Source organism: Haliaeetus albicilla, chromosome 23 (assembly GCF_947461875.1).
Source record: "Haliaeetus albicilla chromosome 23, bHalAlb1.1, whole genome shotgun sequence".
NCBI lineage: Eukaryota > Metazoa > Chordata > Aves > Accipitriformes > Accipitridae > Haliaeetus > Haliaeetus albicilla.
Window position 1 is genome coordinate 12,801,212 of NC_091505.1, and position 27,018 is coordinate 12,828,229.

A 27,018-nucleotide genomic window follows, 5' to 3' on the forward strand; every position below is an offset into this window, starting at 1 on the left:
GATGCTCCTCGTGCTGCCCGGGGTGACTGAGGTGGCTGTGGGTGCCCCTGGGGTTCTCATGTGGGACAGGGGAGGATGGAGGTCTTCTCCAGCAGCAGAAGTCTGGCATTTGGCTGGATTATGGACAGCAAATCTGTTTCCCGAGATCATGAAGCAATGTAAAACATGGGAAGGGTCTGTCCCGCCATGGGTGGCATGGAGCCAGAGCAGTGGCTGTCCCCGGCTGGGATGCAGGGGGTGGTGGAGGTCTCCACTCCCACTATCTCCCTTCCTGACCTCAGTACCTCTGTGTGCTGGCTTCATCCCCAGCACAACAGCAGCTCAGCTTTCCACTCCTTGCTGGGTGTTGGGAGACTTAATTCATTAGCATTAACAAAGCATGCCTGGCTCTGCTGCAGGGCATGGTGGTACAGCCCAGCTGAAGGTGTCTCCAGCCCCAGGGAGCTGCTCAATAGAGGGGACATGCTGTCAGCGCTGGGTGCTTATAGCCCTCAGTTTCCCCTGCTGCTGAGTCACAGCTGGGCTCAGTCACAAAACAGGCTGTAAAGTCACTGGTTAGAGTTTATGGGGTCCCTGGTCCATTACAGCATGTCTGAGCAGCTCCAGTGCCCCTGCAGTGGGCCAGGCTGGCAGCGAGGGCTGATCTCAGTGGGGTCCTGCCCCAGACCCAGAGACACAGGCTCTCTCCCACAGCATTAGGAAAGGAGCAATGCACACTCAAGCCCTTACAGTGCTTAATTCATCACTCTGAAGGGCAACACCAGTTGCCTAAAATTAGACTCCCACCTCCTAATTTAGGTACTTCAATAAATAGACTGATTTGCCTCTTCTTTTCTCTTCCCTGGCACTCACTGCTCAGGACCCAGGGGCTTCCAGGGAGGTGCTCTGTTCTTGGGCATGTTGGAGCAATCCAGCAACACCAGGTGTAAGAAGGCCAAATCCTCCTGTATCCCTGATTTACCCTGGGATAGAAGTCAGGGCCTGGAAAAGGAGGACCTGCAGCAGTTCCCCCATCCCTGGAGGGGAGATCCCTCCTAGTGCTGCAGGAGCCTGGTGGCTGGCAAGCGGCTGCTTCAGCAGCTATTAATTAACATTATAAATAAGCAGCCTCGTACCTGGTCTCAGCATCCCCAGGGTGGGCTGGGTGATGCACCTCAGCCTGGTTACTTCCCAGGAGGTTTCTGACACCCCAAAGTAGTGCCCCTGTAGCATCTTCCTGCTGCATGTGGCCTCCCAAGCCTCCAGGAGGGACCAAAGCAGTTTGACCCCTCTCAGTCCCGTGATAGGTAACCGATGCTGTAGGAACATGTTGGACACAGTCAGCAGCATGGGGACCTAGCTGGGGCTATAGCCTTGCGTAAAGGCAGCCACAGGGGCAAAGTGATGCCATCCTGGTCCCTGCCCAGGGGTGCTTGCTGCAGCGGCACCTGCTGCTTCCTCCCCGAGCCCGGAGAGACGGGCGACTGCCCAGCAGCTCCCCGCACGAGGCTGCAGCCGGCGCACTCTTCCTGCACACGTTTCATAGTACACGTGTCCCATTAAGAAAAAGATCAGAGTTCCCGGCAGCTAAAAATAACACCAGGCAGTGGAGTTTGGTCAGGAGACGGTAAGGGAATGCGGGGGTGTGGAGCAGAAGGTGTAATTTCACTGCTGGCTCCTCCAGTAACAGGGTGCGGGGAGAAGGGTAATGAATCAAGCTTGCCATCATGGAGGTAAATTGCTGCTGAATGAGCAGCGTGCATGCAGTGCTAATTCAGCTTCATGCTGCGTGGCTCCTTGTCTGACCTGCAGCGGGTGCAGGGTGCTGGGGGTGGAGCACAGCCGGGTCCCCAGGGTGCCCTGGGGCTGTGCTGGGGTGCAGCAGGGAAGGGGCAGAGCTCTCTGGCTGCTGGAGGCTGCACGCTGCCAAGATGCCTCCCAGCACACAGCAGTGTTGAGATGCTGGGGCAGCAGCATCTCAGCGAGATGGGGTGTGAGCTGTAGGGCCCTGTAATTTAGTAGTGACAGAACTGCTTTCGAGTATGGCAACCTCTCGTGCTAAATGAAAGAGTGAGTGCAAACACAGTCCCTAATTACCACAGCTCCTCCAGAGCCAGCTTTGCTTGCTCTCCCCAAGCTGTCAGATGCTCTCTAGCAAATGCCTCCATCTCCTTTCCATGGCCAAATCAAAGCTATTTATTCTCTCAAGATCCAGACGCTTCTGTTTCACCACTAGTTGAACAGCAGGGAGAAAAAGCAGGAGGAGTGAGGAGGGGAGAAGCCCCTGTAGCTCCTTGTAGGAGGATCAGTAGCACCATGAGGGCCAAGCCCCGTGTGACACAGAGGGGACAGAGGCCACTGACCCTCTCTGTCAAGGGAGCACCTGGCCTGCAGCAAGCCTTGCTGGGGCAATGATCCCCATCAGTGGGATGGGGAAAGGGATGGGCAAAGGAATTTGCTCTTCAAGGTAATTTAACGCCTGGCCCTCCAGGTCTTGCATCCCAGCATGGGTGAGAGCACCTGGCAGGTCCCTAATAACCCCAGCAGGCTCCTACCACAGCCTGGAAGGAAAACAACAAAAAGCCATGGTAACAGGTCCAATTAGCAAAGGCATTTAGCTTCCCAGCACCTCTCCCCATTGCCGCTGGCTTTTGGAAGGGTCTGGGCAAGATCACTGGCAGCCCCAGCAGCTTTGTGCAGATGGACCAGTCTAGTCAGGTGAGGAGCTGGAGAGCTGCCAGCTCTCTGGCCATCTCTGGTGTTTCTCTGCTCTTTAATTGCTGCTGCAGGTGGGAGCAGACGGCCAGTATCTGTCACCTCTCCTGCACCCAGCCTGATCCTGCCGGGGCCTCCCAGTGGGTCAGCACCCATGGCAGCACCACGGAGGTGCCGTTCCCTGGGTGCTGCATCCCTGCAGGGGCCAGACTTGGAGCCCCAGCTGAGCACCTTGCTCTGCCCTGGGGCTTTGGGCTGGTGCTCTCCTGGCTTCGGTGGTTTGTGCTTTCTCAGCCTGGCTTCCCCGGGTGGCTGTGCTGCCTGGGCATGCTTTGCCCCCTGGCCTGCCCTCAGCTTTGGGGTGAAATGACATATCATGTTAAATCTGAGGTCCCAAAGATGATACTTGACAGGTTTCTTGAAAATCAGCAGCTGAGTGGAAGACAGAAACTGCTTCTCCTGCCCTCCATGGTGGGGAAAAAAATCTGCTGTGTAAGATTAATGAGTCCATAAAAACACCAGATGGGAGACTTTGAGTGTCCCCTTCTGTCCTGGTTTTGGCTGGGATAGAGTTAATTTTCTTCCTAGTAGCTGGTACAGTGTTATGTTTTGGATTTAGTATAACACACTGATGTTTTCAGTTGTTGCTAAATAGTGTTTAGACTAAGTCAGGGATTTTTCAGCTTCTCATGCCCAGCCAGGAAGAAGGCTGGAGGGGCACAAGAAATTGGGAGGGAGGGGACACAGCCAGGACAGCTGACCCAAACTGGCCAACGGGGTATTCCATACCATGTGACATCATGTCCAGTATATGAACTGGGGGGGGCGTTGGCCAGAAGGGTTGGATCGCTGCTTGGGAACAGGCTGACCATTGGTCAGCAGGTGGTGAGCAATTGCCTTGTGCATGACTTGTCTGTCTTGGGTTCTTTTTAACTTTTTATCTTGCTTTTTATCGTTACTATTATTATCCTTATTATTATTATTATTAATTTTTATTTCAATTACTAAACTGTTCTTATCGCAACCCATGAGTTTTACTTGGTTTTGATTCTCCACCCCACCCCCCACTGGCAGGGGGAGGAGTGACGGAGTGGCTGTGTGGTGCTTAGTGGCTGGCTGAGATTAAACCACGACACCTTCCAAATAAGCTTCACTTCACTGACATCTTCAAGGGAGGCTGATTTCAGGTCTGAGAGACAAATCCACAGGGGAATGGCCTTCCTTGATACCTGTCAAACCCCTGTCATTCTACTCTGTTCATTTGGCCCAGACATGAGCGACTGCAGCATCACTGGTACAGAGCATCCCTGTCCTGGGAGGAGTGTGAGATGTGAATCCAGGGCTGTCCCAGTCTGTCTGCACCAGAAAGGCTCCCTAGCACACCTATAGCAGTAGCATCGAGCTGACAAATACTGTATAGACCCAGACAAAAGTGTCTACCTTACTATGATGGCCAGAAGTGAGTGTCCATTGACTTAGACCCAAAGCTGTGCCGCAGTCACATGTAAGGAAGCCTTGTGGCACCTGTGTGGCAGTGCCCAGGCTGCTGTAGATGCTTCCACACAAGGAACAACATGAGGCCAGGTACAGCTCCTGGGGCAGGAGTCATCCCTCGGCTGGACTGCAGTCCTGCCAAACAGGAAGATATCTCTTTACAGACAAAATCCCCCATCTTCTGCTAAAAACATTGGGCTTTGCCTCCAGTGAGCTCCTGTGGGCATGCAAACTTGCACTCATCTATCTAAATTGCTGTGTGAAGAATGCTCTCTTTTTTTTTCCAGTTTGAAGGGTTGTTTTGCTGTAATTGGAATGCCTTTCTAATTGTACGTTTAATTGAGGCCTTTGGGGACTGAAGAGGAAGAGGCTGGGCTGAGGAACGTGTTGTGGAAGATGGGGTTTGGGCACATGGAGAGACAAACCTGGGAGAGGCAGGAAAGCAATGACCTGGAGGCTGTCTGTCCCTATGCCATGGACGCTGTTGGACTTTCCTCCCCAGGCCTGGACTGGGCATCTCACTCCTGTGAGCGGGACAGATGGTGCTACCCAACATCCCCATGACTCTTCAGGAGTCATTCTGGGGACTCCCGGTCCCCAGCTTGTGCAGGGTGCCTGTGCCTGCCTTGCAGGTCCCTTCAGCCTGGCTCTGTGCGTGCCCCAGGTTCCCCAGCTGTGAAAGCTGTGGAACAGGTGGCTTGAAAGCTTCATGCCCTCACTGCCTGTCAGTGACCCTGGGCAGAGGGAAGGAGAAGGGAGAAGCCTCCTCACAGCTGCAGCTTTGAAATTGCCAGTTCTGGGCTGCCTGGGGCTTGCCACTCTCCTCGGCATCCCATGCAAAGGACCATCTCCATAGTGCCCAGAAATAATTGCAGGTGCTAGTTTGCCCTGCCTGCCGGTGACAAACCCTTTGGAAAAGGCAATGGTCTCCCCCTGCTCCTAGCTCTGCTCTCCTCTCAGCGGGTGAGCCTGTTGCTTATATAAACTGCTCGCTCTCAAGCGCTGATAGAGCTGTTTGCTTCCCACCCCACTGGGCTCTGCAAGTTCATTTTATTTTTTTCTTGGTTTAATGGGATGTTTACTCCACAACAGCCTTCCCTCAACGCCCAGCAGGAGGGACTCTGAACCATCACCCCAACAACGCTCTGACTTTCCCACTGAGCCGGCAGCAGATGCAAGCAAGCTCCCTGCTGCAGCTCCCAGTGCTGCTGAAGTTGAATGCTGGTCCCCACATCCCACCGAGAGGGCTTGTGCCCAGCTGAGCTCATTTCTGCCCAGGGAAGAAGCTCCTCGTTTGGTTTGGAGCCTGAGGAGTCTTCAGCCTTGAGCAGGAAGGGCTAAATAGGGACGTGCGCCAGAGTCCTGCCATGTCGTGACAGTGCAGCTATAACCAGGCGACAAGGATCTGGCTTGACAACTGTCAGGCTTGTTTCATGACAACTGCCAAACAGCCATCAGGTAGTCGTGATTTCTCCTACTCGCTCTGGCTTGGAGCGAGGGACAGAGTAGGAGGGGGCTGCTCTGCTTTTCTTGTGGAAGAGAGAAAACCCAGGTATGCACAGATCCCTTTTCCATCTGTCCCCCTTACACGAGTGTGACACTTGCTCTGCTCCCCACCTTCCATCCTCACCTGATTCCTGCTGTGTGCTGCTCCTGGGGCAGTGAGGGTTGTACCAGGGCAGGTGTTCTTAAAACAGCAATTGGTACCACTAGCATCACTAGTTTGATCAGTGGCTGTACACACTGGCTCCATGATACCTCTGCCACATGCTGGTGTCATCTTCCTTTACCCAAGCCCCCAGCGCTGGGGTAGCCATGCCTGCCGGTAAGCAGTTTCTTTGGAGAACGAGAGCCCCCTTGAAGTTTGCTTCATGCTTTCCATGAACTCTGTGGTGTACATGTGTCATCTCGGTCTCACCTCCATTCTGCTGTTTTTTCTGACCACCAAAAGCCCCAGCAGAGTCTCATCTGAGGTTCCTCCGGGATTGCGCTCAGCAGTGAAACCCCTCATCTTGACATCACGAACAGAGAGAGTCCCCGGGGGGAGGGCAATAAAGCAGCTAATTAATGAGAGGCTAATCCAGCACTGAGCAGAAGCATGGAAGAGCGGCAAGTGTTGCAGCACAAACCCAGCGGTCTTTGTCTCATCCTGCAGCAAGGAGCTAGGGACATGCGGCCCAGGGCGCTGTACCGGCGCAGCCGGCGAGCCCACAGCATCCATGGGAAGCATGGGCTAAGAAATGGATAAGGTGTGTGGTGGTCACATTGTGAGATTAGGAGATGCCAGAGGAGGGTCTCTGAATTAACTGTACTTGGCAATGAGCCTTAAAACATTTGAAGAGGGCAGAGAATACCCATGGAGCAACTATTCAGGCACCAGAGGAAGAGACATAACTTTGTGTTTCATTCCCAGGCAGTGCACAGGGCAGGGAGCAAGTTGCACATATTATAGTCTTCCATCACTTCCCAACTCTCACCTAACACCAACTGCAGAACAGCCTTCTGGAAAACAAGCTGTGCAAAAGTAAGGAAACTTGGCCAAAGAAGCAACTGAAAGAGTAAAATTCTCACACATGATACTGCTACTCTGAGGCACTTAGCTCCTGCTTTTAAGCAGGCTTTATACCAGCATTCAAGCTGAAAGAAAGAAAAAGTGACAGGTGTGTATAAGCAGGTGGGTGCAAACAAACAAATCCTAATACCTGCAACGAACAGCTTATGTTTTGTGAGGGATGTCTTCATGTACAGACAGGCAGAGGGAGGGGCATGGTTTTTTATGGAATAAATTCTGATACTAAAATCTAGAAAACCATTTGAGCTTTGTTATATGTTCTCAATCTTCATTCTAGAAATACTTTTTAAAAGTTCTTTTCATAGCTGTATCTGTAAAGGGCCAAAAAAATGCCAACAGGTTTAAAATAGCCATGTAAAGGAGACAATTATATGTCAACAGACAGCCTTCAGAAGGTGCATATTGTGTTCAAACAAGGAAAATAGGAGAGGACATAAATTTGGGTGAGGTAGATGTAAACCTCTAGGACAAGACAAGTTTTAAGGTGGGACATGCTGAAAGCATAAAAACATGTAATGAAGGCTATACCAATGTTATTAGAAGGAAGGCAACCAGTGCTGCGCTGGCTTGTTGGGTTTCTGTGGCTGCGAAAAGCTCTGAGATAAGGGCATCGCATAAACCCCAAATTAATTTCTTTACAGCAGTATCTGCCATGGAGGATGTTGGAAAATTCACATACTGTGCCCTTTCCTATGGCAGATAAATCTGAAGAACTCTCTCAAACTGAAATGTCAAAAGAGGGTTTTGGAAAAATACTGGTGAAATGGAGAGCAAGGGATTGCCTAGATCAGGCAGGATTTCCCTAAGGGCTCTGGAGGAAGAGCAGCATGGAGCTACTGAGCTACCAGTGGGGCCGAGTACCCTGCTGCTGAGATGAGCATTGGTATCATACAAATGGGAGGCAGCAAGTGTGACTGCAGTTTTTGTAAAAGCTTAGAGCCAGGAAAGTATAGACAAGTCCAACTTCTGTACAGAGCAAGTGGGTTGCTTGAAGCTCTGATAAAGAACAGAATGGGGAGATTTGGAAAATGATATAATGGAAGCCAGTCAGATTTTCAAAGGAGGGATCAGTGGCTTGCAAATCTGTTAGTATTCTTTCTTGAGGATGTTAGCCAGCTAATAGTGTCCTTGAATTCCCCAAATCCATGGTAACCTCCCTCGCAGCCCTTGTTTCCCTATCTTTTCACAAGAAATGCACACAAACCTCCTTTTGTGCATTGATAACGTAGTTTCCTTAAGAGCTTTTGTTGATTCTCCCCCCCCCCCCAAGATGGAGAGGGATGTTACCATGGAGTTACCTGTGGGCAAGCAGACAATCCCATGCATTTGGAAAAGAGGACGAAGAGTAAGGTGTCAATGTTTGCACATCGTACGTAATAACAATTAAAACAAAAAGCTAACGGAGCGCTGCAGAAGGGGCTCCTGACGTTGAGTGAGTGGATGACAAAATGGCAAGTGGCATTCGAGGAAAGTGCCACGGGCAGAGGGGCTTGCAGGCGGAGCAGGGCAGGCACAGCGGTGGCCCTGAAATGGGCTGGTGGTGCTCGGGGAAGGAGCCTCCGCCGCCGCGGTCGGGTGTCTGGGCAGGCTGGCTCAGCACCCAGCAGCGGTGGGAAAGGCACCCGGGCTGCTCGGAAGGGGAGCGGGAGCCGAGCGGCGGTCTGCGGTGATCGCCTGCCGCTCTGCCTGCAGGCCTGCCTCCAGCGGTGCGGGGCTGGAGCGGGGAGAGCCCGCAGCGGGGGACCGCAGAGACGCTTCGGCTGGAGATGGAGCTGGCGGCGGGCGGCGTGAGGAGGTGGGCGAGGGGCTCCTCCGGTGGCCGCTGATGGAGTCCCGGTGCCCACCGAAGGTGACCGTCCAGGCGCGTCCGGAAGGGAGAGGGGGGCACTGCCCGCCGGCTCCCCCGGCGGGGCGGGCGGAGGCGGGCGGACCCCGCAGCCCCCCAAAGGGTCCGCCCGCCTCCGCCCGCCCCGCGCCCCGCCCCGCCCCGCGCTGCCGCCGCCCGCCCGCCCTCGTCCCGCAGAGCCGCGCACAGCGCCCGCCGCCGCCGGCCGGCCGGGGGGGCGGGACGGGGAGTACCGGACCGGGCCGGCATGGCGGGGGCGGGCGCTGCGGAGCGGAGGCAGCGGAGGCGGCGGGCCCCGGCTGAGCGCTGAGGGCGGCGGCGGCGGGCCATGGGGGCGGCGGCGGCGGGGGGCTGCGGGTGCCCTGCCCTGCCCGCCCGCCGCGCCGCGCCGCCCGCCGCGCCGCCCGCCTGAGGCTGCGGGGCGGGGGGGGGTTACGGAGGGAGCGGCGGCGGAACCCAGGTGAGCCCTCGTCCCGGGGCGGGGGGGGGGGGGGGGTGGAGCGGGGTGCCTGCTGGGGTGCTGCGGGGCACGGCGGCAGGGAGACCCGTCGGTGTTGCGCTCCGTCGGGGGCGCTGCCAGTTCGCGGGAGCTGGCCGGCTTCCCCCGGGGATGCGCTGGCTGGAGCAAGGTGATTGCGAGGAGGCAGGAGGCCTGCCGGCTCCTCCCCGGCACTTCCCAGCACCCTGATGCCCGGCGGCTCCGTGTTTCCCGCGGCGTGTCGGGAGGGACGCCCGGCTCCCCGGGCTCTGGGCGCCCAGAAGCCGCCGGTAGCGCGGAGGTGCTGGAGCCGGGATCTGCCTCGTCCTCCTGCGAGGACCCAGGCCGCAGGGTCAGCTGGAGACGTGCGTGTGGCCTTCTGCAGGCACCAGGGTAGTGATGGGGTGTCCCCTTCCCCACCGTCCCGCTGCTCTGTCTCCCTGTCACAGCCTCGGTGGCCCCCGGACGGTGTATCTGCGGGAGGTACACGCCTCGACGCACGGGAGGAGGAATCTGGTTTGGGGGCTCGCGTGGTCTGAGTCGAATCAGTGGTGTTGAGCAACTGCTCTCACCTGAGACGGCTTTCCCCATCCCAGGGCCGCCAGGCAGGACAAGGCTGCGCAGAGAAAGTGAGGTGCAGGGCAGGGAGCTCCGCCGCTGCCCCCCAGGTCACCTTGGCATGCTCCTGGGTGGCAACGTTCTCAGTGTTAGTCCGGTATCATGGCAGTTGCCGTCACAGATCATGGCTGATTGAGCTGAAAGCACAGATGAACGCACTTGGCTCCTGGTTTGGGGCTTGTTTGGGGTTTTTTCCTCATTTCCCTGTTCTAGAGTGATTTGGATGGCATGAGTTTTCCTCCTTGTTAGCAGCAGGACTGGTAGAGAGACATGGCTTGCTTTTGGGGAAGAGCAATCTGAAGACATTTGCATCTTCTTCTTCTTTCATGACAACCAGTGAGCTGTGTGCCACCTTCCACCTTCCCATGCCTCAGTTTCCCCAGGTCTACAAGTGAAGGGTGGAGGGGAGAAAAGCTGGTTTGCACCAGGGTGGGCTGGGATGTGTGTTCTTATGCATGAGAACCTCGCCTGGCACAAGACTGCCTCGAGGGCAAGAGCGGTTCTGGGTCAGGCCCAAGGAGGCTGAGCCTGTGGCCCGTTTCTGGGTGGAGGCAGGTGCTAAGGGCAGGGGAGGGCTGGCACTGCCTCCGTTCTCGGCAGAGACCCGAGCAGGGTGCCTCCCTCTGTTTAGCAGCCCTCCATACTCATCCATGCCCCTGCGTGAGCGGCTGGCATCCATGTCGTCCTGCAGCAAGGAGTTCATGCCACACCTGAGCAGCAAACAAAAACACATTTTTTTCACTTTTTTTTTTTTTTTTTTTAAGACGGGACTGCTCTGACATCCCCAGACAGTGCCCTCTCCCTGTGCCTTTGAGCACCGGCGTGTGGCTGAGCCTGCAGCCTCCTGCTCTCCAGCTGCTTGCTGAGGACGTACCTGCTGCCGTGCTCACCCCCCCGCCGTGATGCTGAACTTTCCCTTGCATTTACTGACACGCTGTCTGCCTCCTTCCAGTGTGGCTACCGCCATGCAGCTGCCGGAGCAGTGGGGACCAGCCGGTGCTTGTGTCTGTAAACAGCTGCCGGCTGGAGCTGGCGTGCAATGGTGCAAGGCAGCGGTGGGGTGGGGAGCGGGCTCTGGGGGCTGCGTGCACTGAGGAGTGCCTGGTGCTTGGTGAGGGCATCAGTCGAGAGCAGCTGAGCTCTTCAGGCGGTGTGATGCTGCTGCAGAAGCCCACAGGGGAAAGCAGGCCCCCTCGGCACCCTGGCATGGGTCCATCTCCAGTAGCGTGGCTGCTCTCCTGGTTTGGCAGTTCAATGTGCCGACTGCCCGCTCGATTGGCATGGCAACAGCCACCATTGTGCTGCAGCACCACTTCGAAGCCCCAACTTAAGCACTGTTGTGGGCAATTGCTGCAGGATCCACCCATGGAGGGGCAACAGGGTGCTGCTGGCTGGGTGGTCCAGTGTGGGTAGCACTGAGCCGCTTGGCACCCCACGGTCGAAGCACGTCTGCCTCTTTCCAGGGCTTTGGCACCACTGGCACCAAGGGCTGTCCCTGCAGCAGCCCCGGCTGTTGCAGCTTGCCCTGGTGTGAAGTCCCTGATCCCGTCCCGGGGGCCAACGCAGCTGACTCGGTTTCCCAGGAGGCTTTCCCAGTGCGGGGGAATTGGGATCATTAGTTAAGGAAGGGCCTGTGGAGCAGATGCAAAACCACATCCTCTCTGTACAGTGGCAGGTGGGCGGAGCACACTGGGGATGCAACTGAAGCGGGCTGAGGCTTGGTCCCTCAGTAAGCCAAGGAGCAGGGTGCTGGAGATAAGCTCGGGGAAGGGAAGAGGTGCCACCCATGGAGTTAGGGTGGACAGGGACCCGTTGGCTTCAAGCTCTGTGGGACAGGAGGGCAGCCTGACGCTTGCAGTGAACAATGATGTGCTTGTAGTGAGCTCTGGAGCTCATTTCTGTCTTGAAGTAAGCTAATTCGATCTTCGAATTGAAGCCTAAAAGCATAAAGTCCAGTCTAGTGCACAAGTCCCCGAGTGGGAAGCAGTTGGGAGATAAGGCAGTGTTTGCACCAGCCACCTTTGTGTTTTGCTTCACCGCCTGAGCTTATGGGACCTGACCTGCACACTGCGCTTGAGTGGAAAGCAGGGCTCTGGGACTTGCCTGCGGGTCTGCAGAGTTGGGATTTTGCCTCCAATCGCAGCCCCGTGATACCAGGAAGATGCTTTTATGGTTTGCTTGGCAGCTGTTCCCTGGCACTGTAGGGCAGAGCCTCAAGTCCTCAGGTCTTCCTTAGCACTGGTCCTTCCCCCCTCCCGCTGAAATCAGCAGCAAGCCTCTCTCTTCATTCGTACCTGTGAGTTCAGTGTCATTTCCCAGGGCAGCTCCAGCCCACAGGCACCACGTTCCTGTCCATCCGGCACCCACCCACAGCACTGGTGCTGTTGGGTTGCTCTGGCTTTGAAATTGGGGGACAGAGACATGGATCCACATCAGTCAGGAAGAAACACTTGGGAACATGGAAGGCAATGTGGCACCATCCATCCTCAAGTTGTGCAGCTCAGGGAAGTGGTGGCCTCGGGCACTGCGGGCTGGAAGATGCCCCTGGATTGTTGAAGGACACATCTTTTTCCAATTGTTCCAGCCTACCTAATACAGAGTTTTTCTTCTGTGGCTTCTGCTGCGAGTCTGTTCAGATCCTTGCTGCTTGGAGGGCTGGAAATCTCTGATCTGGCTGCGTATTACCTCTGGGCAGTGCAGCGGCAGTCTGTTGGTGTGGCAGTGCTGTCCTTTGGGTTCAGCAGTGCTTTCCCTTCTGTCGTTCTCCCTCAAATGCTTGTAAGGGATGGCTCTCCTCCACAGGGAGGAGAGGGATGGCTCCTTCACAGTCTTCCCTTGCAAGACTGAGTGAGCTCTGCTCATCCCCTGCTCTGACCTGTTCTGGTGGGAGTTGTCCTTTCCCAAAAATGGAGGGCCAGAGGTGGGTTGGGGGAGGCCCTACATGCATCACAGCAGAGACTTCTGCAGCCAGGACAGAGACATGGTGGCCAGGAGCCGCTTTTGAGGGCTTGGCAGACAACAAGCCCCTTCAACCCTCTCAAAGTGATGATCAAAATACCAAGGCTGGTGTGGGATGGTAGAGGGGTTTCAAATCTGGCACAGCCACAGCTGGACTCAGGGAATATAATGTCCAGTTTTAATTTGTGCATGGCATAAGGGCTCACACGCGTTCACAGATGGGCCTTTTCTTCCCCAGGGGTGCATGGATCCTCAGCTGTGTAACAATCGGCACATCTCTGCCTAGCCATACCTTGTGGTCTCTGCTGGATTTAAAGAGACCAAGGCTCTGGTCTCAGGTCACAGAGGTGTTTGGCAGCGGAGTTGCGTCCCCCTTAGAAGATGGGTCCCTGGACAGTCCCATCCTGTTGTAACCCAGAGACAGATGGCTCAATCCATCCCTGGCCCAATCCATCTCCGCATGCACAGCCTGAGCACGCAGGACTGATGCTCAGTGACGTTGGGAACACTTCAGAGCTCCCTCGCTGTTCTCTGTATCTCTCATTCAAGTTAATCAGGAGCTGGCCTCAGCAGCCAGTCAATAGTGAGATTTATCTCTTAAATAGCATTATTGATTGCCTAGGAAGCCTGTTTTTGTATTGATAGATACGTACACATGCAGACAAGCCCTGTGCCAGGTCCCGGTGGTGAAAAGTACAGTGTAACATGTGGAGATGGCTTGTCGCAGGTGGGGATGTGTGTGTGTGTCCACGTGAGGGAGATGCAGCTCCCGATTAGAAAGCAAGGTGAGGCACCCCAGGGTCTTTGGGTACTAACCCTTTCGCATCTGTCCAGCTTTATTGTGCTGCCTTGACCACACTTCAGCTTCTGCCCCTTTCTTCCTAATACATGATGTTGCGATGCAAACACCTCTGCCAGCTTGCATTGCCTCTTCATTTGCGGGTAGGATAGGATGCTGTATCCTTCCTTAGGAGAAGTCGTGCAGATGTCTGCCCACAACTTGCATGGTCTCCTCAAAGGTCACTGACCCTGCAGGGATTCTTCACATGGGAGACTTGGGATAGATGTGCAAAACAAAGTCTGCCGTAGCATTGCCTGGAGTGGCTGGTTAGAGAGGAGGATGGATGAGATGGGCTGGACCCATCCTGCCAGGGAGGGTTTTACTTTGTGCCGCTCCCCGGGCTGGCAGTGCGGGCCGTGAGCCGACGCATGCGGGAAGCACGGTGGGATCTGGCTCAGCTCCGAGCAGGTGGAGCCGTGGGAGTGTGACAGGGGAGACGGCTCGCTGCTGTGTCTGCTTGGGGAAAGGCAAAGTGTGCTGCCACTCTCGAGCCGTCTCCCTCCAGGTAACGGGGAGTGGGTGGAGGAGGGCTCCCGTGGGCTGTGGGGACTTTGCCGGCTTCATCTCCTCAGGGCTGAGAGTGGCTCTTGTCCCTCAGAGGTGGCAGAATGCTTGCAGCAGCTGGAGTCATGGCACTCTGCTCAAGGTTCCCGTTGCCTAGCTGCCTGCACTGCACACGCCTTTGTAGAGCAGGCAGCACGGTGTGCAGGCAGCCCCTAATGCGGGGGGGAGTGGGTGTTGGTAGCACTGTAGGAGAGGGGCCAGGGACTGGAGCTGAGTGTGAACCAAGCTGTTGTCCTTTTGGATTTGGGCAGCACTGCTAGACTCTCCCTGAAGCAGCAGCGTGTGCTGGGAGCCTGGCTGCTCTGTCCTCCAGGGTCGTGGAGCACAGCCAAGGTGCAGTGATGCTCGTGAGAGGAATTGCAAAACCTCCTGCCAGGTTTGCCGTAGCAAAGTTCAGGCTGTGGCCGTTTTGCATTGGTGCGGCAGAGCCCGGCTCCCCAGCCTTGCCGGGGGCTGGGAGCCCTGCGGCTGCCACAGCAGCAAGCCTTGCTCGCCTCACCATGCGTGCTAACTCACGCTCGCTCCGTGCGGCATGACAGAGCGTGACCCCATGTCCCGTACCTTGTGTCCAGCCTTGCTTCGGACTGCACTGCCTGATGCTGTGCTCTCTCCTGGGATTAGCTAAGGCTGAGGAAAGTGTCAGCTGCATTGGCACAGGCAGCTGAAATGGCACAGATGATCCGTAAGGTTGGATCGCCGACGCCCGGCGGATAGGGGCTTGGAAGACCTGTGCGTGTGTGTCACTGTTTAGCTAATCAATGAGCATGGGAAGTTCTTGGGTGCTGTCATGCCTATGTGTACGTGCATATATATAAGTATGTATATGTGTATGTGTGTGTGTGTATATATATATATGTGTGTAGCACTATAGCATCTTGCTACTGTTTGGACCCAGTGTTTTTCTAGACAATGCCTGCCCGCAGCGAGCGCCCGGTCGCCTGATCTTAGCAAGCCAATCTATGCAGGGATCTCGGGAAAGAACAGTTGGGGTTTTATGAAGCTAGCATAATTTACAGCTAAAATAGCACACCAGAAATATGTCCAATCCAATCTCCTTTGTAATCTTGTTTTCATTTAAGCCTCCAGGGTGGTGATGGGGGGAGTAAGGAAAACAAACTGCAAAGGGAGTTTATTACCCATGCCAGGGAGTTTTGTGTGATGCTCTGTACTGAATGACCTCAATTTGCAGAGGTTAAAGCTGGCTGTGGTGCTCCCTGGCTTGAAGGGGTGTCTCCTGCCCATGCTGGGGGCCTTGGCTGCAAATCCTTTTGCAGATGGCTACATGGTGTGCTCGGTACCATCCATGCCATGGAGCTGTCCCGATGCCTGTTCCCGCGACTGGGCCGAAAAAGCAATAGCAATGCATCAGTGACCATCATGTTTGTGTCGGTTTGGCCTGCTCACCGGGAAAAGGAATGAAATTATCTCGCTGCTGCTGCCTTTGCAGGTTGCATTTCTCTTTAGTTTTCAAACCACATATTGTCCCAGATCTCCTGCCAATAGCAGGGAGCGAACTGATAATGCAGCTGCTATTAATAAAGCAGCGTTGTTACATATTCATATCAATCAGACTTCTAATTCCACAATATTTATTAAAAAAAAAAAAGGCAGTGCTTCACCGAGGCAATGGAGGAAAGCGTCAGGTGGGATGGTGCTGGAGATGTGTTTCACCAGTGTTGGCAGAACCTGCTCCCCTCATATTTCTTCTCTTGGGGATTCCCACACTGAGCTGGCCCTGAAGTCCTCACCCACTGCCCCCTCGGCCTTCCTTCTCCCCGTCAGCGCTGAGCTAACAGGTGGGATCCCAAAAGCAGTTGCAGGATCCCCAGAGCACCAGCACCATGAGGAAACGGGAGCGGTGCGAGACGGAGGAGCGCTGAATCCAGGGGGGTGGGTTGGCAGGAATGGCTTGGTGCTCTTCTCCATTTTATATAGAAATTTTCACATATTATGTAAATTAAAAAGCAAAGTATGGAAAATCTGGGTATAAATCTGGGATGTGTATATGTTTGTACAGCCATTAGAGAGGAAAGTATACCACAGAATCCTGGCCAATAGATAAGTATGCTTACTCTGCCATTCCTGCAATAAAATATGCTTTTTGCCATGCTACAATATAAAAAAAAAGTACTGTCTCCAAAACTGTAGCATTTTATGGTAAACCATAAATTGGAAGAGATACCTAATTATTCATAGAGTATTACAGAGGTGTCGGTAAATGACTTCACCATTAAGGCCGCATTGAGACTTGCCTGTTAAGCAAAACCCTCTCTCACTTCTTAATGATTGAATTTGATGTCCAGACTTGGCCAAATAAAGCTTGCAAGGCTGAGTACGTTTCCTGTGAACGCTAGTCTGGAAACTTGCCCTTACCCTCTGGCCAGGAACATTTTGAAACACAGCCGTGGGATCTCCGAGTCCTCCAACAAGCCCCATGGTCCCCGAACCTTTCCTGGCTCTCTCATCCCCAGTGCATTTCAGAGCTGCTCCCATCTCATTTCTGCTTCCTCCAGCTCCCAACGCATGCCAGGAAAGGGAGCATGGTTGTTCTGCAGGGTTCCCAGCACTGGCAGCCCCGGGAAGCGGGCTGGCGTCGAGCCCTCCCGACAGTGCCTTTCGGTCGCTGCAGCAAACAGTTTCCAAGCAACTCAGAGGCTGCTGGTCTAAAAGGACTCTCGATAGAGGCACGTAATATTAACTATAACTGGAGTTATTAAAAGGAGCAATGCTAAAAACAATGCAGGAAGGGCAGCCGACGCGGTGTAGCCGATATCCTTCTGCCATCACTCATAACGTAAGTGCTTTAACAAATCTGGAGGCATGTCTCAGCTGAAATGCCTATAGAGGCCCGGCAAGACTGCAGGCAGCTCTGGTTCCCAGCCTGCTCCTACGAGTGCTGCGGGTGGGCTGGGTACAGGGCACTGCTGTCCTGCCAGCTTTCCAGCTGGGCACTGGGACAGATGCAGAGAATGCAAAAGACGTGGTCCCTACCCCAAAGAACTTTTGTCTCCGGCCTCCATCCAGCTTTGGGACCTTTTTTGAGCAGATCTGTTCCCTGGCATTGCCCGGCTGTGGCATAGCCTACAGCAAGTGCTCTGCTCATCTGGGAACAGGTGGGAGAAGGCCAAGGGGTGGATCAGATGGGTCCGTCTCGCTGTGTGGATATCCAGTCTCAGTCCATGCCCTGCTGTGTGTTTCTTCTCTGGAGGCTTAACTGCTTCTTTCAGGTCATATTTCCTTGCTCTTCTCTTTATTTCCACTGTTTCGATGCTCCCTTGCATCCTGCGCCCTGTTCTGTCACGGACTGCAGCCACCTTTGAGCATCCATCCCCCTCTCTTCATCTTTGTTGCTTACTCCTGTTGACTTTGGGCTGCAATGGAGGGGCTTGCCCGTGCGAAGACCGTGGACTGGTCAGTACTGAGAATTACCACGCAGCACTGCATTCAGGTGGAGAGAGCAGCAGGAAGGCACTGTCCACGGGCACCTGAAGCAATCTCTTCCTCCATGGGGAATGGTTTGGAGGCTGCTTTCTCCATTCCTTTGCAAGCACGAGCTGGAAATGCTCCTCCTGCTGCTGCCCACGGTCCGGGGAGGCTGATGCAGTGCTGGTGGGAGGTCGGCAGCGGCGTGCTGCCATTAGAGTGTACAACCAGGCCGCCTTGGCTATCACATCCTTCCTCCCAGCTGCTGGGGCTGGACCCAGGTCTCTCTGGGGAAGACTTGAGATGGTGTCTGGGTGGTTATCTACCTGGGCTGGCTGCTCTCCAGCAGCATCCCAGGGGCAGACAGAGGTCCCAGCACTGCACTCTGGCCAGGGACTGGGAGTGATCAAGCAGCCCTTTGTTGTATGAGTGATGGGTGTCTCTAAGTGGGCTGGCAGCAAAAATCCCCAGACATCTCCAGAGGACCAGGATGGTGCCTGGAAAAGTTCAGATACAACCCAGGGGGATCTTACTGCCTGGATGCCTGAGCTGTTTTTCCTGAGGGCAGCAAAAATACAGGCTGCAGCTTGTTGGCCTGGAGAGGTGGGTGGTGTGTGGGCAGCTGAGCGGTTTGGGTGTCAGCAGAAAGCCCCTGTAGCTTTGCTGTATGTTCACAGGAGGAGGCACAGCAGGATCTCTGCCTTCATCCCTGTCAGCAAAAGCATGGGGAGGAGTGCCAGGACGCTTCCCTGTGCCCGGCTGGCATCAGTGGGAGAGGCCAGCAGCATCAGCAGAGTTCCTTCCAGGTCTTCTGAGCTCCCAGGAGCCTGAGCCTGAGGGAGGAGAGACCCCATGGCAGGGCTCACCAGGATGTGAGCTCTGATCCCCAAAGCTAAGCCCTTTCTTTGGCAGAGCGAGTGTGGCTGGGAGATGACAGGCAGCCAAGAACAAGTCCACCTTGTCTACACCTGAGGCTGGAGCTACGATCCCACCAGACAGACCCGCACACTCCTCCATAGGCCATCTCTGGTGTGAAGCCACACGGTGCCAGCGTGCCGGAGCAGTGTCCTGCTCTTACAGCACTGGCAATGCTGGGGTGCTGGGGGTGGCCTAGTGGGGTTGCTGGGGGGAAGGACAGTGGTGGGGGGAAGGACAGACGCTGAAGCAGGCAGGAGTGGAGTGCTGGATGGGAGGGAGGAGAAAGCAGGCACTGCCACCCAGTCACTTGGTCCCCAGCATAGTGTAACAGTTGAGGTCAGGCTTGTTCCACCTGAAGTGGGTAGAAACTGAGGTTAGTCCTGCTGGGTGGACTGACACCTCCAGCAAGCCCCTTGCTCCCCCAGCAGAGCACAGGATGCTTGATTTTGGGAGTTATGAGTTAGAGCTAATTGAGAGAAGTCAGGAGCTGTATCAGTAGCAGGTGGGATTACTGGTGTCACAGGGGATCTGCAAAGTGCCTGCGCTGTTTGCTGTGGTTATACGTAGCAGGAGGCATCTGGCTTTCCTCACGTTGTCCACAGATTTAACTTTCTGTCTTTCCTGAGGTAGTATGAGCTCAGGATGGGGGGGCAGATAAGGAGGAGATGGGGTTTTTTGCTGATCAAAAATCCAACACATACGTCGTTGTGACAAATACTAGCATTGCAGGAGTGCCAAGAGGCCAAACACGGCTTTCTGTGGTGGAGGAGACCTGCCCAAGGACAAGGTAGGGTTGGGAAGTGGCTGGGCAGCCAGGCAGGGGCTTGCAGAGCAGCTGGTGGTGAGATTCATCTCTCCCTGGGCATGGGAAGGACCTCCTGGATTCTGGAAATATCATTGGGGCACTCAAATCCAGAGATGGATTTGAAGAGGCAGCTGCTGTCGTGGTCCAAGTGGGCAAAGTCCCAGTCCTCAGGCAGGCATTTCACCATGGAAATGGAAAAGGCTCAGCTGACTTTGCAGCTCTTCCTGATGCTGGCTTGGGTTGGGCTCTGTCCTGCTGCCTGAGCCCCTGGGGCAGCTACCTGCACCAGGGCAGCAGCTGGAGGAGCCATGTACCTCCTGGGCAAGTGATGCCACCAGTCTACATGTGGCACCACCTGTGTATGTGATAGCTGCACCAGGCTGTTCACAAACAGGCTGTGCTGGAAAGGTGCCCAAAGAGGGGCTGTGACAAGAGGAGGGAGGGCAGGTTCTTCCTGCACGACCAGGAGCACAAAGAGCTGCCTTGTGGCATGGGGTCCCACGTGCCAGGACAGCCGGGCCATCGGGAGCAGCCGAGGAGGGGCCTGACTGTCTGCTGCAGTCCAGCATCTCCTCTGGTGCTCCAGGGCGGGTGGGGACCCAGAATTTGCAAAGTCTACTTCATGGTTCCCCTCCACCCTGGAGCACCGGAGGAGATGCTTCACTATCTCTGGCCAGACAGTGCTGGCAGTAGGAGGGGGTCACTGGTGCTGCCCACGGAGACACTCACACAGGATTTGCTCCTGCCGCTGGCTGCAGGAGGGGATGCTGGGCTGCCGGGCCGGTGCGGCAGTGCCTGCGCTGCTACCGTAAATCTGCCTGGCATTGGTGCGTGGGGACAATGCAAAGAGCATTCCTGCTGACTTATGGCTTCTTTGCTCCATGGGGATAGGAAATAGCATCGTGTGGCTGGCTCTGCTGGCATTTACTGCGTCGTGAGTCGTCCTTCCTCCCTGTGCAACGTCAGTGGGACTTGGTGAGTGAACTACTGCTAGGCAGGTGAGTGTGCGTGGGGCAGGGGCCAGTGTGCCGGGAGCTCAGACCTGTGTGAGGGTCTGGTGGCTCCAGTGACGTTGTGAGAAGCAGTTGTTCCCGCTCAGGGATGCTGCATGGTTATGGCATGGTGGTATCGTATCAGCTGTCCGTGTTAGACCCACCTTGCACCGGGGGAAATGTGGTGGCCAGGCATGAAATGGTGCCACCACTGCTGTGCTGCCTGATGGCCCCTGTCTCATGCGTCACCCTCCATCCTTCCAAATCAGCACTTGATCCTTCCAAAGCTGCCTTGCTTGCAAGGCTGAAATGGCTGTCGGGGTCCTCCGCCACCACCAAGGATGCCACCACGCTTCTGGCCTGCTCTGCTCTCAGCAGCAGGGTAGCCACACTCACCCTTGTGGCTCTGGCACCAGCTACGCAGCCTGCTTGAGGGCTTGGGGTTGCAAAATGGACCCACCATGTCAGCGGCTGAGGCTGGAAGAAACCCACAGCAGAGGATCATGGCCAGGGCTGTGCAGCGGTGGGTGGCATGCTGAGCCCTGCTCCTCTCCCTCTCGAGCCGGTAACGTCAGGCCTTGGGAACACCATTGCCTCTGTGCCAGGGAGCGTGTGCTGAGGCAGGGCAGTCCCTGCCCATTGAATCATGACTCACAGGTGCCCCCTTAGCGCTCCCCTAACCAGCCTCCTGCCTGCTGTGGTGGCTGCTGCTGTCCCAGCCCATCCTGAGTAGCCCACAGTATTTTTCCCCAGCCCCATGCTCTTGTTGCCTCTCTCAACACCTCCGCTCCACGCAAAGCCGACACTGGCAAGTCTGACCCATCACACCACAGCAGTGAATGCCAGCTGCCCAGGAGCGCTCACGGGGGGAATGGGAAGCAGTGGGGTGCCCCACTCTGTACCCAGCTTGGGGCATCCCAGCAGCAGCACCTTAACCTCTTCTCTGTCTCCACACACTGGGTCTCAGTGGCCAGGTGCCTTCTTCTTCTGTGCCTCGGTTTCCTCATTCTTCCAAGGGGAGCACCAGTAACAGCTCTGAATTGCTTTGGGAGGGAAGGGAAATGCTGAGCGCTGTCTCTGTCTGTGGTGTGACGGTCAGTGGGCTGTGGTGGCCTCCTAAAGCCCCTCAGCCCAAGGAGGCCCCTTGCTGCCTCTCGGTACTTTGAAGAGACACGATGGAGGTTTTGGCTAAATGAATTTTCGTTCTCCGTGGCTTTCTTTCCTACTCAGCATTCAGGGAGCATCATTTTGGTAACCAAGGTATTTGCATAATTTGTATTTTGTGGTAATTGCTCCCTTTCAGAAGAGGTGCTTATCATCCCATCAGTTTTGGGGGAGCTTGTGCTCTTTGAGGCCAGGTGAGGATGTGATCCCCAAAGGGGGGTGCCTGGGCTGCTGCCCTGTGACTCAGGGGATGCCTCCCCCAGGGCGGAGAGGCTCAGGGGAGCCTTTTGCCCATGGGCTTCTGCACCATCTGTGATCTCCTGCTGCAAGTCCCTTCCTTGCCTCATGCCCTCGGTTTCCCTTTAGCCCCAGAGCCTCCGAGCTGGGGGGGGGGGGCAGATTTTCTCACACCACATGCCTCCATGCAGCCGGACACGGGGTCTCCGTCTCTGCAGGAGCTGCCCTCCCAGGGCTGCTCCCTCTCTCTCTCCCTGATGCTGTGGAATGGGAAAGCAGCTTCTGGGAAATGCTTTGCAGTGCTTTAGCAGGTACCAGAGCGCAGAGCAGAGCAGGGTGGGAGGCGTGAGGCTGTCAGCCAGCCGCAGGAGGTGTTGCTCCATGGGAACAGACTGGCTTTCTGCCCCGTGCCACCGTGGCATGGCACCTGGTGGAGTGGGGGGTCTCGGGGGGCGAGCGGTGGCCGGTGCCTGGCGTGCCCGCGTGCCACCCTCGCCCGCCCAGCAGCGTGACTCACTCCCCGAGTGGCAGCTCCCACGCGGCAGTGTGTCGTTTCCAAGAGACATGGGAGATGTCTCTGAATGGCGACAGCTGAGCGGGGAGCCCGAGTCCTTGTCCCTGGAGCCTGGGTAGGGTATGTGTGTTCCCTTGCCACCAAGAGGAGCCGGGAAGTGGCCAGCTGGGGGACAGGACCCCTGCACCTGGGGTGGCAAACCGGGCAGTCTGTGTTGGAGCGGAAAAGCAGTAAAGCCTAGTCTTGCCCAGTGTTGGCAAAGGTTGGAAAGGCCGTGAGGAGGCTGCTGCTTGCTGGCTGGGATGTGGCAGTGAGCAAGGGAAATGCTTGGCTCTGAGGGCTCAGCCATCCACAGTCCCAGAGAGGAGAGGCAGGCAGCCAGCTCTCCGCGGGCTTGCAAGCTGGCTCTGGGGTTTGCTGCCCATTAAGTAGGGGAAGCAGAGCCTATTCTGGTCTTGAACTATTTCTGTGTCTTGCTCTTGTGAAGCCCACGTGTGCTGTCCGCAAGTCCTGGGATGCCTGTGGGTCTGGGACAGGCAGCAATGCAGAAACCAGCCTGGGCCACGGTGCAGAGGTTAAACCATCCCTGCGCTCTCTGACTGCAAAAGAAAATTCAGCGCGTCCTCTTCCAGGCGCCCAGGTGGCGTTGGTGCTGCCTGACCTGACTGCTAAGCAGGGGCTGAGGTTTCTTGCAGCACCGATCTCAGTGTGTGCTGAGCCGTGCCATTCCCCACCCTTCTCTGGGTGGGAGCAGGGCGCTGCGTCTGTCCCTGCTCCCCTGCACCAGCATTGCTCCCAGCGTGGCTCTGCCGTGCAAACTCAGCTCCTCTTTATTGCCTGCTTTACCCTCCAGGCCTTGCTTCTGTGCTGCCATCAGCCAGGTAGTGGAAGCTGCTCCTGCTCTGGCACTGATCATCTCCCTGGCTGTATTAAGTCTCATACAGTTTATCTGTATAAAATGTCATTTATCTTCCTAAAGGCTACAGGTAATTCTGTAATCACCGTCCCTCCTATGGTGCTGGCCTCTCCTCTCCCCCTGCTAGTTCGATACCCTCTTCAGGTTTAATCCCCTGGGAGTTTACATTGTCTTTGCAGTCCCCAAGGAACGATGCTGCTAAATCCAGATCCCAGTGCCAGTCTCTCTGGGAAGCCCTTAATTCCCTTTCCCATTAGCAGGATGCCCAGTTAACAGCCCCTCCTGGCTCCTCCTGGTCCTTCTCCCCGCAGAAGTGCTCCAGCCGCAGAGCCTGGCTGCATGGGGCACAGGGGCTTGGCTGTGGTGGGGTCCATGCCCTCTCCTCCTGGCAGCTCTCACCTGGCCCCAGCCCATGGCTCTGGCGGAGGGTCCCCCCATCGCCAGGCAGCCAAACACAGGGCCAGGTGAGCCTGGGGTGCTGGGATGCTGTGGCAGTGTTTGCCCCACACCCTGCAGACGCCCAGCTTTGATTCCTTACAGGGGGAAGCAGGTGATACCTCCCGCATGAGGTAGGGCTTCAAAGCACTTGGCACCCAACGCCTTGCCTCAGAGACCCTGTGGACCCTGTGGAGGTTTCTCTCTGCAGCCCCCCTGGGAGGCGGCTCGTTACCATCTCACGAGCAGAGTAGGTGGTGGGACACGGGGCGGGGGGAGGCTGCCCTGGGAGCATCTTACAGGCTGTGAGCTCTCATGGGCAGAGGATCCTTTCTTCAGGTTAGACAGAGGATGCTTTGAAGTGGTTCGGTGCTCGGCTGGTAAAAACCAAAAAGTGCTTTCCTTTTTTTTTTAACTCCCTTTAATGGGAATTGTATTCTGTGCGTGGAGCAGCTGGTAATTCTCCTCATGGCTGCTGCCGCACCACCTCCAAGCAGCTCTCGTGAGACTCCTCTTTCCACTGGCTGTACAGAGAACTCAAGCAGAAGAGCCTTGGGTCTGCTCCTGCTGTAACCCTACTGATTAGAGAGATGTTTCCGAGAAGGTGTTAGATACCTGGTCCTGCATGGGGTGGGGGCACAGAGAAGAGACCTTGCGAGCAGCATCCCTACTCCATTGGCTGCAGTCATCAACCTGAGGTTCTGTACGATTGCAGACAACACAGCACAGCATGTGCCTCACTGATGCTTAACAGCAATAAAATGCTGATTTTTTTTTTTCTTTTCTTTTTTAAAGTGTTTTTCCCTAGTCAAAATCATCTAGTCCCAGAGGGGACCCAGGCCTGAGCTGGGAGAGGGAAGGGAGTGTTCTGCAGGGAGTTGGGGCCATCCCAGAGCTGTGGGTTCCTCCAGGGAGAAAGAAAGACCTTGTGGCTGTGGGAGAGAAGCTGGATGCTCTGGTGTCAGCTCCCATCCCTTGGCTCTGTAAGAGCAGGATGCCAGGGTTTGCTTTGTCTCAGCTCTTCAGAGAAGATCTCTTTATGGCAATGCCTTCCCTTGCTACCTGTTCACACAGGATGAGATCCAAGTTAGACAGTCTCCGCTAACACTGATACTAATAACTTGCCTGTGTTTACCTGCCCCCAGCAATATTCTTGCAAATGAGGTGTCAGCAGGGATGCTGGCACGTGCGAGCTGCTGTGTGGGGGTTTTACAGGACCAATAAAGCAAGGCTGGGGCGTGTGGTCAGGAGGAATCATGCTGGCATCCAGCCAGAGAGCCAGTGGCATGTGGGGAAGGTCCATCTCCCAGGCCAGTTTGAGATGACAGTGTCTCATCACTTGCTCCTTCACCTGGCACTTGTTCAACAGAGGGTCCTTGTGGAAGTGGCTTGAATTCACATGTGCTAACCACAGCTCCTGCAGGCTCCTCTGCTGAGAAAGTGGCAGTTTATTACCCAAGCTTCAGTGAAGGCTGCTTCCCCAGAAATCACTCTGCTTGGCATGACGAGCAAAGGCCAGGTATAACACCTGCAGGTCTCCTAATCCCTGTGTGATTTGGCTGCAGAGCCCTGCTCCTGCCTGCCCATGAAGGAGCTGGGCCAGATAAGTCTCCGATCTCCCAGTCCCGCACAGGGTGCAAGCAATGCCCCCAGCCACAGCTCCAAGGAAGCTAGGAAGCATCTCTCAGTCAATAATGCTACATCTCTGCCTCAGTGGCCCTAGGCGTTATTTGGAAACTGCCCCTAGACCCTAAGCCTCTTATTGCCTGTAGCCTCTGATATACCTCAACCACTATGTCTGCAGCAGCAGGACTGGCAGGGCCATAAGAAGGTGACCAAGGACTTGGGAGCATCTCATCTCTGTCCTGCAAATTTGCGGTACCACCTGTCGTTACCGAAAGCACTGCTGTGTAATCCATCCCCAATGTGCGAACGGGCTGGCGGGAAGCCATGCCTCCGGGAAATCTGCTCCTCCTTCCTCTGCCGTGGGTGCTGGCTCCAGGATTTGCCGATGCTCTGGGTCAGAGGGTTTTGTCTCTCCTCCTTTTTAATTACAATGAGGATAATTGGTTTTGTGGTTGAGCACAAGTTCGGGAAGCCTGTGAGGTCTCCTTCCTCCCCAGCACCCATGCAGCTCCCTGCCAGCAGTCAGGCGTGACCGGAGGCTCCTCTCCCCCTGCAGCTCTGAGGAGCTGGCTAGCTGAGTGCCGGGGGGCTGCCAGAGCATCCCAGTGTGTTCAGCCAGGGTCTGTGCTAGCCACCTTCCCCTGGAGCCAGGCAGGCTGCCTGCTCCCTTCCAACCTCATTGTGACCCCTTCCCATGCTTGCAAAGAGCCCGTTATCATGCCTAGTTAACAGGCAGGGGGAGAGGCTGGTTTGTATGGATTTAGCACCGAGACGGTGGGCCTGGAGCCCAGCTCCTCTTTCCTGAGGTCTTGCATGCACCTCCCTTCCAGGGCACCTCTGCCCGGTGGGTGGCTTTCTGAGTCTGAAGAGTCTGGGGGGGCTGTGACTGATCTTCTCCCAGGGTGCCCTTTGGGTTGGTGGCTTTCCTTCCAGCCATCCTGGTGGCCTTCCATCCTTTGTGCTTCACTGCTTAGAGCTATTATGAAAAACATTCCCCTCCCATGAGGGCTTGGCCACCACTGCAGTCATCGCTGAACCCCAGGGCAGGAGCTGAACCCCCAACCTGTCTCTTCCCACTCCCTGCCCCAGGAGCCCCCCAGACTTCCCAGATGGATATCCATTCTAGCCCCAGGACAGAGCTTGTAGCTCCTGTCTCCCTGTGACAATGAGCTGCTGGCAGCCAGGAGGTATTAAGGACCAACTGGCTCATCTGCTGAGAGCGTTTGATTGTTGTTATCATTTTGATTACCTTTTTATAGGCCACCAGAAGAATTTTAATCTGGACAGTGAAGTAGGAAATGGGAGAAGCTGTGCCTGGAGCTTGCTGAGGAGGCGGCAGGGGCTCTTTGTCCATGTCTCTGCGAGGTGATTTTGATGTTCTCAGCCAAACTAGGAGTGTCAGGGAGAGGTGTTCCTGGCCTGGCCTCATGGGACTGCAGCTGCCCCTTGTGTTATCCATGGACCAGCTGGTGCCCAAACAGCCTGTGATGCTTAACCCTGGCCTCACAGCTGCCTGGAGCTGGTCGCTGCCTCAAAGCATTGATCCAAGCAGGCAGAGGAAGGGGCAGCAAGCTCCCAAGGCCAAGCTTCAGCTCTCCATCCCATTTCTTGTGACTTAGGACAAAGTAATCTGATGTGTTCCCGCCAGCAGCTATGAATTGTCATTCACCAAAAGTGCCAAGGTGACAGCTGTGGAGAGCATGGGCAGTGGTTTTGCTTGCAGATGAGAAGCAGCATAGATCCTGGCTCTGCGATGCTCTCCAGATGCTAAAACAGCCGGTATGAATGGACAAGGCAGTTTAGGGAGTCGTTGCTGCCGTGCCAGGCTGTGCCGCCTCTCCTCTGAGGCTTGGCCACTGCCTGGCAGCAGGTTCGACCGGCTGCAAAATGGGTTTGTTTCAACACCCCTTGGTGAAAGTAAAG

General features: G+C 55.6%; 1 protein-coding gene across 1 annotated transcript in view; it reads left to right on the forward strand.

Moving 5' to 3' along the window:
* Positions 1-8,890: 8,890 nt before the first annotated feature.
* The window catches only part of FRMPD3 (FERM and PDZ domain containing 3), a 66,651-nt gene continuing 48,523 nt past the window's right edge, over positions 8,891-27,018 (forward strand). Inside the window, exon 1 of the mRNA XM_069811191.1 lies at positions 8,891-9,066. The gene's annotated coding sequence lies outside the window, so the exon portion shown is untranslated. The remainder of the gene's footprint in view (positions 9,067-27,018) is intronic.